At 41.6% G+C, this 15685-nt stretch overlaps 1 long non-coding RNA gene across 1 annotated transcript; it reads left to right on the top strand.

The window, feature by feature from the left end:
- Window positions 1-1268: 1268 nt before the first annotated feature.
- Window positions 1269-3655, top strand: LOC125693710 (uncharacterized). Its single transcript, XR_007377213.1, has 3 exons — window positions 1269-1451; window positions 1664-1757; window positions 2726-3655. It is a non-coding gene; the product is annotated as an uncharacterized LOC125693710 (long non-coding RNA).
- Window positions 3656-15685: the final 12030 nt, after the last annotated feature.

Consider the following 15685-nt stretch of genomic DNA (forward strand, 5'->3'; position numbering starts at 1 on the left):
GCTACTAACGACTATGGAAATAAGCCTCATTTTTTGATCTCTAGGCCCAAACATTATTCATATTCTTTTCCTTAGCCTCAAACAATGTCTTCAGATAGCCCAGGTAAAAGCAAGCCAGAAACAAAACAACATCATAGCGGAACTGCTTTATGCAGATACTTTCAGCTACGCCACACAACTCGCATTGTCTTTGAACCCAGTGTGATGAGAGAATGATTTGAGACTCCAGGGACGACTCCTGGATATGTTTTTACTTCAGCATATTATAGTGAGACAGAAGTCTTTGGCTTAAGAAATGTGTTCAGCAATCTTCTGCATTTGGGGCGTTTTGTTATTATTATTATCGCTGTAGTAACACTTTGGACAAGGATGAAAGCTGAGGTCAGAGAGCAGACACACTGCACAGATGAGGTTATGCAGACTCTTTAACCTTTAAGAAAATGGTTTGTCCATGCTTAGTGGGAAGCAGAGAGCAGGCGTGAGAAAATCTGATCCAACTGCCCTTCCTCAGAGATAGAACTGCCTATAACCTTTGGGCTGTTTTTCGGGAAAGGACCTCTGTATATCCTCTGATTTTCAGTCACATTTCTGCCTACTATTCTGAGAATGCTCATGTCATATTTTTCTTAGCTGACCTTTCTGGGAATTGGTTAGAATTTACATAAGCATCTACAGTAAATCAAAATATTATACTTGAATATATGTATATATAGCCCACAGACTGACATAAGGTACCCTAATTTTTAGATTAAAGAAACTTGAGGGGAAGGGCACTTGAAACTTAAAATGGCCATCAGAGATTGTTTGAGAAACTTCATCAACCTGGAACATACATTTATGTTTCCATCTTGTTTCTGCAAATCCCAGGTGTGCTCCTAGGAGTTGCAGAACAGTAAAGATTCTCTTTTTTTTTTTTTTCTTTTCTTAAAAGGACCCTCTCTGACATGTCCCATTTGGTGCTATCCTTTGATAAAGAGGAAAAAGCCAAACCCTGCCTCGCTGACAATTTGCAGTTATAAAGCTGGACACACTTTGTTGACCAAAATGGAGCAAGAAAATAGGCAGGTCAGGTATAAGCATAAGTATGATCTTAATTTGTAGGATTATCTGGGATGAAGAAATTTCTACAGGAACCCAAACCATTACTGGGTGTTAATTCCACGACAGGGCTATTTACAGGATGATTAAAATTGACATCTGAAGGCTCTGCTATCCCAGCTAGCTCACCTGTGAGTGCTGTTGGGACTCTGTACCCAGATCCTCAGGTGCCTAATGCTGGTAAAGCTGTCCCACCTGGCTTCCTAAGGAAACTGGTTCTTTCTTTCTCAGCTCCTCCCTAATTGTGGACTGGAGGAACTAATTACCCTGAAACAAGGATTTGGAGTGCTGTGGGGGGTTTTCCACTGCCTTGAATGAGAGCGGGATTGAACACTTTGTGACAGATTAAAAAGGTAATTTGAAGCCCTTATGGTTAAGGGAGGAGGAAGGAGGCTTTGCAGCAAGGCAAAACCTTTCCCCCTTCCAGCTCACTGCTGCCCTTGGATTTTTAGGGACTTTTCATTCTGGCAAATGTATTTTATGAACCTGATGTACGCTCAGTTAGAACAATCCCACACTGGGATCTAATTTCAGACCTACAAAGTTTGATTTGTCCTTTTTGCAGGCTATGTACTCATTTGAACTAAAATTACCCGGCTGCCAGCCTGCTTGATAGCAATTACATCTAAAGAGAGAAAACCACTGAACTTCATGTATTGGTAATGGTTTTTCTGTCTATATTTTTCCTCGGGGATAACGTTGTATGGGAAAATTAGACAGATTAGCCTAGGAAAAATAGTGAATTTTATACTTTTTAAAAGTATCCTCATGCTACCAATTAGAGACATTATTTAATGCAGGTATTTTAGCATGATGGTGTCGGTCTTCATATAAAGAAGAACAAAACCATTTTTGATAGTTATTTAAGGGCATCCTAAATACACTCTAGAATAGTACATTTTAATTTTCAATAATGCCAGCAGACTCGAGCATTCAGATTTTAGCATAACCAGCAGGAAAACTGTTTGATGTTTTAATTATGTCCCAGAAAATGCTGAATGTGTTATAAAAGAAATCTGAAGAGGGGAGGGGGGGAAAAAAAGGTTTTTATTACTGCTCAAGAGGAAGGACGTTTTACAACATAGCATTAAATATGTAAAATGGAATAAAAAAGAACTTGGATAGTCAAAACTTTGTCTGAAACAAAGTAGGCCAGAGAAGCAAAATAATATGCCTGTTAGAAGCAGTCGGCAGTGAGAAGGGGAAGGGAACATTTACATAGAGATAGGGCTGAAGGAAAGGAAAAGCCTTAAAATAACCCCAATGTCTTTTAAATTATGTTTAAGAGCAGCCAGAACCGTTCCCAACAAGGTGTCTCACAGGATTTCAGAGTTCCTGATTAATGTGGTGACCTACTGCTCTCTGATGCAATGCATTCAAAACCCAGCTGGGGATTCGCAGTCGGGATGAGGCTGTTGGGACTTCCTGGGGCTCCATCCTGCTGGCACCAGGGTCAGCCTCCGCAGCAAGGCTCAGGAAAGGTGCTCCCAAGGGAGGGGGAAGAAGAGAACCTGAATCATTTGCAATGAACTGAACCAGATGTAGAAAGCTCCAGTAATTTCAGCAGTGATAGGAAGTGGAGAGGAAAAGAAAATTACTGTGGTTTAACTCTTCCTTCCCTTAACAGGTGTCAGAGCAGGCTGAGGGAGGCAACATGGGGCACGGCCATAAGTGGGCCATGGGCTGTGATGTCCCACTGCAGGGCAGGGATCCTCTACCAGCAGGGGGCTGCAGAGCCAAAAAAGCCTCAAATCCACCTTCCTACCCCGCTGAGTGCTCTGCAATATGTGCGATTTCAGTCATTCCTGGCACTCGGCTCTTCTGTTATTCGTTCTGCAATTTTGAACTGCCTTAAAAGGAGACGCCTTCGATTTGGTTCAGATATGTAATTCGTGCTTTGTCGACAGGTTTGTTTCTCTTACAGCGTGCCATCACATAACTATCCTCAGAAATGTTTGATTTTTTTTTTTTTTTTTAATGCCAATAACAGATCTGGGATGTGTGTAGCTATATACATACACAGTAAATACGAAAATCAGGTCCATGATCGTACTGGCTACATGCACACCTCATAGTTACCAGTGCTTTAAAAAAAGCCAGTACAAAGCTTTCTGTGATTACAGCTTGCTTTAAACAATATAGCCCTTTAATGATAAAATAATAAATAATGTATCTAAATAAATAAAAAGCGAAATACTTTTATTAGGTTGTTGATAATGTCAGCCTGATAAAAGAATCTGGAGTCAGGTGTCGATGAAACAGTGTTTTGAATTCTCCTTTACCTGCGTGGCATTTCAAAATGCCCAGTGTCAAGCCTGGATATTATGATATATGTTTCTTATTTAGTATTACAGTTCTTAGAGCTTCTGTGCTTTGTTATTTGATACCTTGGCTGTTTGCTTAAACTCTGTATGCAAATGCAGAGCTCAAATACAAAGCTGGAGTGTTAAGATTAAAGGAGAACTAGGATTCCAAGATTAAAAAGTGAGATGAATGTTTCCTGTAAATATGTGTCATTAGTCTGATTCTAAAAGGATGTTTAGCAATGATGAGGAAAAAAAAAAAAAAATCAGCACTGTAGAAGAAATGGCCCTAAATGCTTTAGAATGCATGGATAGCAGAGAAGCCTTTCTCCAGCTGTAAATGAATGGCACGTTCTGACGCCCACTGCAAAGGTAATGATTAGCAGGGCCACACATGATGCTGTTCAGATGCCTTCCCTTTATTACACATCCCTTTTCTATTTGACTGCAGTCTGAACAAGCTGTGTAGGGCAGAGCCTCCGTGTCCAGCTCCTTCTCCCAGTCCTTTTATCCCATGGAGCTGCAGCTCAAGGCCACCTGCACGCAGGCACTGTCAGAGCACAGCATTTGGGTACCAGCCCAGCCTGCAGCATGCCCCACTAGGATGCTGGCTTCTACTCTCACCCCTTGTGCATCCGAGGTGGAACTTGTTGCCAAGAGAGCAGCTGACATTGTTATTCAAGCTGGTAAACTTTCACCTTGGGAATAGTATTTCTGTGCCTGTGTCACGGCTGGGAGCCGGGGAGTTCAGGGAGAAAAACTTGTTTGACAAGCAAGGAGGGAAAGGAGGAAAAAAAAGCTCCAAACTCGTGGGAATAGGTGAAAGCGACAGAGGCTGGAGACAAAGATGAGAAGCGATCCTTAACGTGGTTGCGTCTGCCCACCCCGCAGAGGGGAAAATCAAAAAGCTGTCAGCACGGAGCGCGGTGCTGGGCTGCAGGCAGAGAGCAGCCGGGAGATGGGAACGCTCCAGGTGAGATCGTATCTTGCAGCCCTTCAGCACTGCTCTGGTGGTGATGGGAGAGGAGGCGCTGGGGGCATCAGCCCACCGACTGCAAAGCAGGCTGTGGGGCTGAGGCGTGAGGTTCATCTAGCAAGGCTCAGCGAGCCCCGGCTGGCAGGGGAAGCAGCTGCAAAGCAGCGGTCACTTACAGGCTGCCTCTCACTTTCTGCTTTTTTCACCTTTTTTGATTTGTGAGCCGTGGTGTGTTTTGCAGAGGAGCGTGTCCCTTTTGAAATGCACATTCTCGAAGCGCTGCACAGCATAAATGGGTTTGTTTTCCTTCGCCACCTCTCACAGACACCTTAGAAGTAGACCACAGAGCCCCCAGAGGTCTGCAGACCCCTGGGTTGAAAACTAGTACTCTAATGTTAATCCTTTCAGTTGTCCAGTTCAGGAAATGTGATTATTTTACAGCTGAGAGAACAGAAACAAAGAAAGGTGATGCCAAAAACAGGAATGGTGAAGACTTGGCTCTGATCTAGGAGCAAAAAGTGAGGCTGGCTTTCCCATGAGTCTTTCAGATGCTATGGAAGTCACTCCCAAAGTGTTCCCCTTTCATTAGGGGATGTGTAAATTCACATCCATGGACAGTAAGTGCACACAAATCCCTCTGAACCCAGAGTGATCCATGCCTGCTCGCTGCCTATCGCAGTTCTGATGTGTCTCTTTTCACACAGCCCAGTTTGAAGCAGTGGTCGTTCCCAAGCCATGGAGGCAGTCAGTGGTAAGTTTTGGACAATAAGCCAATTTTTTAAAGCACTTGTTGCTGTTTGTAAGCACTCGGAACACGTCCCTGCCTACTCTCCTGGGATTCTTATCCCTTAAAGCAGAGAACACTTTGAACACTTTGATTTTTGCAAGTACATTCAAATTACAGCTGGCATTCACAGATTTGTAGATTTTTGAGGCCAGGAGTGCATCCTTTTTTTGTCCAACTTTCCCTGTATTCAGCCCGGTAACTTGCATTTGACTAAAGCATAGCTTTTGTTTGATTAAAGCACAGCTGCCAGAAAAGCATTCAGACCCGATTTGAAGACATCAGGAGAGAGAAATTCCACCTCTTCCCTTGATGCTTCGTTCTAGTGGCTAATCACCTTCAATGCTAAATATTTGTGCCATTCTGGCTAGATTAAAGAGCATTTCAGTACATGGCGTTCCTATGAGATAATTCTTGCAATGAAGTAACCTTTTAATCTTCTTTTTGATAAATTAAACAGTGTGAGATCTTTAGGTTTATCACTGTCAAACATTATCTGCAGTCAGTAAATCATTTTTGTGGCTCTTTTTGAGTCTTCTCCAATTTTGTTATGTCTTTCTTTAACATGACAACTGGATTCCAGAGTCTGGCTTACACCCACCTAGGGTTTAGTCTCTAGCCTGCCTTCTCTTCTTTGCTATGAGAGTGGGGAGCATCTTAACCTAAGTCTGACCAAACTCTTAGGCAGCTAAATGTTAGGCATCTAATAGGGTTAGGCATTTCCTAGGCTCCCTCACAAGTCAGCAGAGATAGGTGGACACTTCTGAAGGACGCATTTTCCCATTTATATAATTTTGCTTTGGGCTGAATCAGGGTATCTTCTTTTTTAATTCACTCCACCTTTCCAAGATTTTCAGATATCACCCTCACATCAGCGGCACTCTTTTTCATCCCTCTGCCAACCTCTCTGTTTTCCCAAATGTGTTATGAGAGCAGGTCAGAAACATTTTCGATTCAATAACGTTTTCCAAAAACAATCTGTGGAGATGATCTGATGTGGGCATAATTCTTACTGAAACTAATTCATAGACAGGAATCTAATGATGTTTACTAACTGAATCCACCAAAGAAAACATCAGCTAGTTGCAGACCAGTCCTTCTGTCTGCTAAATTTTGTTAAGGAAAAATCCATGCAGTGATGACTCTCTGACAATTGTCTTTTGGAGATCTGCCAAGTAGCCAGCTCTTCACCCATTCATCCTGTGCCTTATCAGTATAGCAAGTACCATGTTTTTTCAATTGAAATTATATGTGAATTAAACTTAACAGCAATTCCATAATTATCTTGCTCAAGAAATTCATTATAAAGTAACTCTAATCTTCATTTGCATTTTTTTCTGTCTTTTTTCTTCTTCTTTTCAATTTATTTGTGATTAATTGGCTCTTTTGAGCCAACCACATCTGTCATTTGCTTGGGCTATCCTTTTTGCACCATTGGTACAACTGTACGTTTCTAGTGACCACCATCTTTTTTGCCTGTAACTAATTAACTCCTAGAAGTCTGAAATGATGTACTGAATCTGTACCTTTCTCATTTAAGGAATTAGTCTCTCTCCTCTTTTCTCTCTCCTCTTTTCTCTCTCTCTCTCATCTTACTTTGTCAAGAGATCCAAGTAATACTTTGTTTACCAGCTGTATCGGACCTCCAACATATGCTTCCCCAACTGAGGACCCCCTAACAGAGCAGGTTTTCCCATTGATGTGTTCCAGACAGATCTTAAGGAGAAACATATCTTGTTTACTGGTTTGATTTAGTGATCTACAAAGGTTCCTGCCACTACCACCTCCTGAGCTCTCAGAGTCAGCTCAGTGATCGAAGAGGCACTCAAAGTCCTGGGGCTCACTCTAAGCCCTCAATAACTAGAAAACTAGATAATAGCATTTTTAATGTTTAGTGCCATACCTCACCTCTTTTACACTGTCTGCTGTTCCTGAACAGGATGAGATGGCTCCAGGAAACAACACCACAAAGTAATCAGCGTGAAGTGGATGATGATGTGGTGTCATTCCCAAAAAGTCTTCTGCTGTTGCTATCTCGTGATGCATCTTGACAGTGTGATGGCATCCCACAGCTCTCTGTGCATCTTCAGGTAAGCGTGCAGTGTACCCACAGGGCAGCCAAATCATAGGATCAGAAGAACTAAAGACAGGCAGGATCTGTCAGATCACAGAGCACATGCCCCCACCAGTGAGTGCTGTTGGTCCTGATACAGCACGTGTCAGATCTCAAACAGATACTACAACTTATCTCAGACAAAAGGCCAAAGGGAGTTGGATGTATTTTTTTTTTTTTAATCTAATATTCACAACTGTTGAGAAAGGCCTTCTGTTATGTTCTGATGATAGAAACCTGAGTGCAACCCTTGAGTCTGGTCATTATCCTGCTCTGACTGTTGGTTAGTCTGGGCTTGATCCCAAAGGGGAGATAATGTCTCAAAACAGTTCACCTTTCTTCCAGAATAAGCCACAAAGTGAAGGCAAGTAGGGTCTCTGCAGAGGTGTAGTTTGGTCTGTGCAGCACATCTGGTTAGAACTCTCCACCAGGCCATGTTTAATTGTCTGGACTGGGGCTGGATGGATCCAGGGCTGCACTGGCTGCTCTAGTTCCATCATCTCCAACCTGCCAGCTGTGCAGAAGTCACTGCTTATTGTATTGTTCTAATAGAGCAGGACACACACATTCAACTGTGGAAACAGCATACCAAACGAGTCATGAAAACCATGGTTCTTTTCCCTTGCTTCCTGTTTCCTCTCAATGCAACTTCTTTTTGGCATTTAAGTTTAATCCAGACGGGTGTTTGTGACAAGGGATTTTTCTTCTCTTCCTGGGATTGATTTAGGACTTACTTATGTCTGCTTAGCAAGTCCTTATCTTTATCTCTGTTTCTTATCTCCATTGAATTGACAATACTTCAGGTGAGGCAGCTCTCTTGAAGAGCAAAGCTTACTTCATGTGACTACTCAAGAGTCATATGAAGATTGGGTCATTCAGATATGGACCAGAAGAAATACCTTACATACTAATCAGGACGCTGGACTTCTGCCCCAGCTTGCTATGAATGGTTTGGAGTGAATCGTACATGAGGAATGAGGTCAGATGCTTTTCAACAGGCTGTGTTGAGGAACTAGCAGATCAGGAAACAAAACAAACAAAACCAAACGGGTTCAGGTACGTGGGACTCAGCATGCCACCATGAGGGAGGGGGAGGAATCTGGAAGGCTATGGAAGTTCTAACTGCCTCCTCTATCCTTGTGCTAGGCCTGATTGTTTCTCCCTCTTGCCCCGTATTGTTTACTATACAAATCCATTAGCATTGCTTTTTCTTGCTACATCCAAGATACTGCAGTCTATCACTTGAGCTATTCACATGACATTTTATCCTTTCTTTGGAAGACAATCATGTCTTCAATCAAAGACCTCTTGACAAAAGGAAATAGGAGTAAGAACTTGAGATGGCATAATGCAGCAAAGTGCTTTCTGCACACCTGCATAATATGACTCTGTCATCCATTACTTTCAAAATTATGCTGAAAGACTTCTCTTGTTTACATTTTTTTTTGTGTGCCCTGACCCATTGCTTATTTGACCTTGAGGTTCCCTTCATTCCTCCTTCCACTACCCCCCTCTCTGCTCTCTACCCATTCCTACACCTCCAGCAGGTTATTACACCCTTTGTTGCTTGCAGTCTGTATAATTATTTTGCAGCAGTCAACACACAAATGTTTATTTAGCCTGATTTCACACCAAAGGGACTGAATACCACAGTCAGATCTGTATAAGTATTTTAGGTGCTTTGCCATACAGAATCTAACATCTCATTTTTGGGCATCCTCTTTAGCGCCAGCGATGAAAAGTTCCTTGTGGATTCACAATTTTTTTCATGTAATGAATGAAAGGAAAAAAAAAATCCTTAAAAATCAAAATTATGATGAGAATAACAGTGCACCACTGGAGTTCCAGCAGATCCATAGCTGACTGCATTTGAGTCGTGAGCACTGAAAGGGTGCAGGACAGACTCCTCATGGGAAGCCCAGGGAGAGGAGATTACCTTCCTATGCAAAGGGAGCTCCCACAGGGCAGGTGGAAATCATGCTGCATTGTCGACATTCCCTCCTCAGGATGCTCCTGCTACTGATCTCGCTCTGGGTTTTGCCAAGGAACTGAGTCTACACTTGCCATCTGATCCATCTCATCTCTGTTTTGGGCTGTGCTGGTTCTTCCATCTATTTCCCAGCGTGGCTGCCACACCTGTGGTCACTTTTGGCTTTCTCAGGCTGCCCTGTGACAATTTACTTGCCATCTTGTGTATAAATCTAAAATCCTAGGCCTGATCGAAAGTCTGTTGGCTTTGATGGGAGTCTCTCCACTCTGATGGGGTAGGTTTTTGTATGCTGATAAGGGACTTGAGAAGTGACCTAGGAAACAGAGTAACTCCAGTGGTGAGTGTTTCTGTCTGTACAAAAAGGTCTCATAAATCCCCTGATCTCTGCTTCCCAGCCATACAAATGTGCATCTACTTCCAAAAGGGTTACAAAACTTTCGTAATAGTGACACGTTTGTTTGAGATAGACCTGCTCAACACTAAGGAAACCACTTCATTTATCATTATGCTACATGTCAACAATATTTCAGGCACTCATTCAGCAGCTCTTGGGCTAGTGTTTCTGTACCATGTTAGTGCCATCACGCAGCCTGTTCCTTCATCCTTTTCTCAAAAGAAGGGCACAATAGAATTGAGTCAATCTCTTCATAACTGGGTATAGGCACCACTTTGGCATGAAATCACCATTCTTAATTATGCAATACTATCATTCCTTGGTGGTGATGGAAGGAGGCATTGGCTGGCTTTTTTTTTTTCTTGAGATCTGGACAGGCTTTGACAAGTGTGATCCTTGGAATGGTTCACTCCAGATGCCCTGGGAGATGAGAGAAGTGTTAACTGGCATGAGCCTGGTAAGACGTTCCTATACAGAGTGTTGGACAGGCCATCCTCTTCTGTGAATGCAGATCCTGAAAGATGGTGTGTCCTGGCAGTCAGTCACACAGTAGGGATGGTGAGCAATCCAGCTGGGACAAAGTACTTCTAACAGTAGAAACTGGGCTAGCAAGGGTGCTGAGGGATTTAAAAGCATGTTAGGAATTCAGATCTCTGGGTTGTTTAGGAATCTGTGGTAGCTTCAAATGTTGGAAAATAACTATAGAATTAGGGCTGTGGTGCTGGCAGATAAGCTGGCTTTCCAGCCTTGTATTAAATGGTACCTCCCCACCTTTTACCTTCAGTTCTCTGTTTTGTAATTAACGCTGCTGCTTTTCAGCAAGGAGTTATAACTTATGATGAACTGTGTTTAGCTAGCAGCAAGTAGTGTCTGTTGATCACTCACCAGGTTAAAAAGAATAAAGGTTACCCAACATTCATCAGCTGTAACCTGGGGTTTCATTGCTAGCAACTGTAGGAACCAACTTCTTTTCTTAGTGTCTCCAAAACACTAAAAATAATCTTTTCTTTAAACAAAAAACATTTTTAGAGCTGCTGCGTGAAAAGGTAGGCAATGAGATCAGCTTTGTCAGAAGCATTTGTAGCTGGTCTTATTTGCTAACAAGGCAATATTGAAGGATCAGCTTTTTGATATGCTACCCAACATGTTGATGTGGATTCCCAGAGACATTTTGCCCAGGATGTTATTCCAGGCACTCATGCTGACATTTCCTAGTGTTCAGTGCTGCTGCTTTGCTGGCATCCTGATACAGTTCAGTCCCCTCAGTGATCCACAGAAGCACTGGATGGATCCCAGGCTTTAGGATGGAAACCTTAAACATTCTGTGATTTTTCTGTATCCTAATGGTGAAATCTGTTCTCACGCTAACAGTAATCAGAGTCAAGCCTGAGCAGCCACAGCTAGTGGAAATCCTGCAGATGATTCATCTATCTTGTTAATCCTCTGATGATTATCAGAATCTGTGCTGCATATTTATTTTCAGCTGGTAATCTGTGGCAGGAATCATTTTCACAGTTAGAAAGCAAAGAAGAGAACTTGGCAATTGTGCCCACTAAAAATCCCGAGTAACTTCTGATTTATGGGACCGTTTCATTCTTCTCCATCATGTGTGTGTATTCCTGTGATTTCATAGGACCTTCTGTCTCAGAGGAATTTGAAATTTGATAGTGAAACCAAGTCATTGGTACTCGTGCACAATTTCTAACTGCATAGTCCCCTACAGTCTGTAACAGCTACTATATAAGTGAATCACTAATGATGATATCCCTATTTGAATGCAAAGTCTGCCTACTGACATTTCCACTGGGTTACCTTGCTCTGTAAGCCTGTGCTCTGTGAATTCACTGGAGTCATTTGGACTATGTTGATGTGCACCAGTGGAGGACCTGACTCACTCTCTGGTGGCTGCTGTGTGAGCGATTCGTGTCCTTTGAGTTAATGATCCTGGACCTTTATTCCTCTCTTCTTTCCTCTCATTTTTTCAGACATGCCACCTATTACTTTGACATTTCTCTGCGATCCACAGAACAGCAGCACTCTGCTGCTTTCTTTCTCCAACTTTATGTGGGATATGCTACAAGTACACATCCTAGTTCGACATGCATGTCTGGGGAGTCAAGGCACCCTTTGGTGTCCATGCCTCCCAGTAAACTCTTTTTCTGTAAGTGCAATCACTGAAGCACCTCTGGTGTATAAATTTTGCTCCAGAAGGATGGACTATAGATTTGTTAGAGAGACAGTTCACAGCATAATTAGGAAATCATAGTTTTGTTTTTTTTTTTCCTTTCTCCATCTTTGCTTCCTTAGCTAATTGCTTTTCTCTCTTCAAATTTATCCACAGATTTTTATAATCTCACCCTGGACTTGGGAACTAGAATAAAAAGAGTTCACCCACCAGGTGGCATTTTCTCACATGTCCGGCACTAATTCTAACATGAACAATAAAATTATAAAACTGAGGGCCACTAAAGTGCACCTGTAGAGCAGAAACTTGACTGTTCTCAATTCTGTTCTAATTATTGAGCCTTAGAGCAAAAACTACGTTTCAAAGAAAACTTTCTGTACAGGCCTCAATAGAGTTAAAGGAGAAACATTTTAAGTTGATGAGCTGACACTTGTAGAAGCAAATATATTAAATAAATCATGATTCGTTTTGGGGCTAAATCTGACTTACATCAACTCTGGAAAAACTAGATCCTAATGAGTGACAGTTTGGTGTTTTCTGTCACTTCCTACAGTAATGGCCCCAAGCTGACACCGCTCTGTGGGAGTCTAATACTTCTGAACAAAAGTTTTTTTGGAGTGAGATAGACAAGGTAGAAATCCCAAGGTGACTGGAAGGAATGTCTAATGACTGGAAAGACATATTTACTGGCAGACTGTATGTAAGCTGTGACAGTTGACAGGGCTTGATTGTAATAAATATAGTTGATGAAGAGAAGGGTGACAGGTGAGGACAGAGAGAGAAAAAGAGTCAAAAGATCTGCATTGGCTGAACCCTATTAATGGTAAGTTGGTAACAAAGCCCAGAGTCATAAAAGAAAGCAGTTATCGCAAACTGATGTCTAAACATCGAAATGTGTGGGACCTGCAGGTTGCTGTAACAAGCTCAGATTTGTTGACCTTTCTTCTAGCTATTTTATAGGTGGTGTTTCTAGTTGCATCTCACACCAGCAGCAGGCAGCAGCCAACATTTTTAACTATCATGTATGATTAATCATGTAACAAAACTAACTCTGATTACGGTCATAATTATTGCTTCAATCTATAACATCCATTGCTTTGATCAGGGGATTTGGTGTTGGAAAATGTGCCTCGAGTGCTGTGAAGGAAGCAATCTTCCTGGTGGTCTGTTCTGCTGAAAACAAAATGAATTCCTGTAAAGGAAATTAAGCAACAAAAAATCAGAAAATATTTATTTAAATGCAGAGGCTCACTGCGCGCGCACACACAGATGGAGTGATTGACCCTGAAAATGGAAACAACTCTGGCATATTAAATTGTGACACTTTATAACTGACTGGTCAGAGTTTCAACAATAGGATTTCCAATGAGCTCTGCACTTTCTTCCCCCAGGCAAATGTCACACACTGAAACTAAACAGGATCTTTTTTTTCTTGTTCATCCGACGTGCTGTTTTCTGTGCCCGAGATACGAATCTGTATTTGAAAATGCTTTAACCCTTTGGAAGGACAACCCTTCCTCTCTGTGCCCCAGGAGAGAGCTTTGCAGCAGATGTGGGGGACGTCGCGTTGGCGTTGGCACCGAGGTCATTCTGCATGCTCAATGCGCTCCCATTGCAAAAGGTAAGAAAGAAGAAAGCAGTCATAAGGGAATATCTGGAAGAAAGCGTGCAGGAATTGCATGAACTTATTTTAAAGGTTAATAAAGAGGAACATCTCACATTGAGAATATCAAATGAGCGTTCCTCCAAACTCTGGAAATGGGCCTATTTAGCAGCAAAGTCACAGTTTGCTTGCTTTCATCACCACGCAGACAGAGGTGAAAATCCCTTTGCTTTCTTGTTTGTATGAAACATGAAAGCGTTTGTAAAATATTTGGACAACTAAAATATTGAGACAACTTTTGTTTTTAAAAGTTGCTGTTATTTTGAATAAATGGTTCCCCCTCCCAGCAAAAGGCCACGCTCTATACAAGTAGTGTTGCCACTAAATGGGTTGTGGATAGTGCCAAAAGAAAAAAAGAAAGAGAGAGACAAATGAGTCCATATGGGCACATACCACAAGGGCTCACAGAGTAGTACAATGCTTCTGTGTCAATCATGTTCACATTTCCCCTTTGCTGGCTGCCTGTCTCTCACAAGGCAGTGGATCCAGCCTCTCTGCTTCTTCCAGCTGCCTCTCTGGAATCATAGGATTGAGATCTGTGTCACATCAGCACGGGACTGTCAGCCTAATTGCCACGTATACACTTACTTCTTACACACCTCCACTTGTCATTGTCTGCTTATGCATCTGTGCGCACTGTACAGGCAGACGTGAGTGTGTCCTTTCATGCAGAGAGTTCTCCACATACTGTCTATGGATTGATATCCACAAATATCCATATATTTTGTATATCATATGCAGTTGCATACCTGGGCACATCAACACTTCATCTACTGTCCACTCTGGATTTGGTATTATCTTGGCAAAATTAATCTACAGTTATTTTCTTCAGCGGTGATCTTTTGATTCCCAGGCAGAGCACCACTGTATTTAAATATAGTAAATACATGTAAAGGTATATGTAAGTGTATTTATGAACACACAGACAGTTTCTGCTCTGCAGCCCAGTCTCATGCAGCCTGAACAATATGTAAACAGATTTCTTATTTACTGAAGCCTTGATCCAACAGGAAGCACAAGACAAAGGAGGTGGTGTTTACACTATGATATAACCTTTTGCTTTTTACATATGTTTGTGTATTCATGCATGTATTCTATACATTCTTTTGATTTGCCCTTTTGCAGAGACATTATTACAACTTTGGGCTCATGTCAACATGCAAACTGTCTTCATGCAAAAATCAATGTGTTACAGCCAATATAAGCAGCTGTAGATTTCTCGACTTTATCATCTATTTCAGGTACCAAAGCATATTCAAAGTCAGTTTCTTGTCAAAAGATGGAAGTAGAGGACAAAGCAGGAACAAAAACCTTCATGGAGTGTATCTTTTCTATATGGAAATGTGACTTTAACCACTGCTTGCATCAGGGTCAGGTTTTCATTTCAATACTGCAGAAGAAGACACTTGTGGATGGCTTTTTGCAACTGTTTTTTTAATGTGAATATAGGATTAACACAGGACGTTTTCTTTAAGTTATGTGGTCTAATCAAAATACCGTTAAAAGTAAAAACTGAAGCTGAGTGCGAGGAAAGCTGTGTGAAATGAAATTCATGAAGAGAATATTCTTTTTCATTTCTAATGGAAGTCATATAAAAGTTCTGTCCCCCATTTTGCACCTGTGAATCTACACTGATTTTGGATAGCTTCCGAGAAACAACTTTCCCAAGAGTGTAATAATCTTCTGATTGTTGCATATGGCACTAGGACCTTAATAGAGGTTCCGAAGTCTATGAGTCTCCAAAGCACCTTTCTAGAAAAGCAAAGCTTTCCAGGTTTGGAATAAATTTGTCCTGCAGAAATTGTTTAATATGTTTAGATGTCTTCCTCTAGTTTAAACTGTCTCTACAATTATTTTAGAAGCTGAAAAAGAAGAAACAAAAAATCTCTTTTGAATCATGACCATAGAATTCATAACTCAAACTAAAGCTACAACTAGCTTTACAACTAGCAACAAACTAAAACTACAACACAGCTTTGTGTGACCTCAAGCACAACATTATGGACATGCCGCTTTTACTGACATAAAGTTTATTTAGGTTGTTAAGAGAAAAAAAAAAAGTTTTTTTGCTTGCCACAGTAAATAGAGGTTCATGCCAAAAACATCAGCTACAAAACTCCTGTTTTGCCTCTTGCCATTTGTTCATAAAAGCTTGCCAAGTGCACGACCCTCATTATGT

The sequence above is a fragment of the Lagopus muta genome, chromosome 5 (assembly GCF_023343835.1).
Source record: "Lagopus muta isolate bLagMut1 chromosome 5, bLagMut1 primary, whole genome shotgun sequence".
Taxonomy (NCBI): Eukaryota; Metazoa; Chordata; class Aves; order Galliformes; family Phasianidae; genus Lagopus; species Lagopus muta.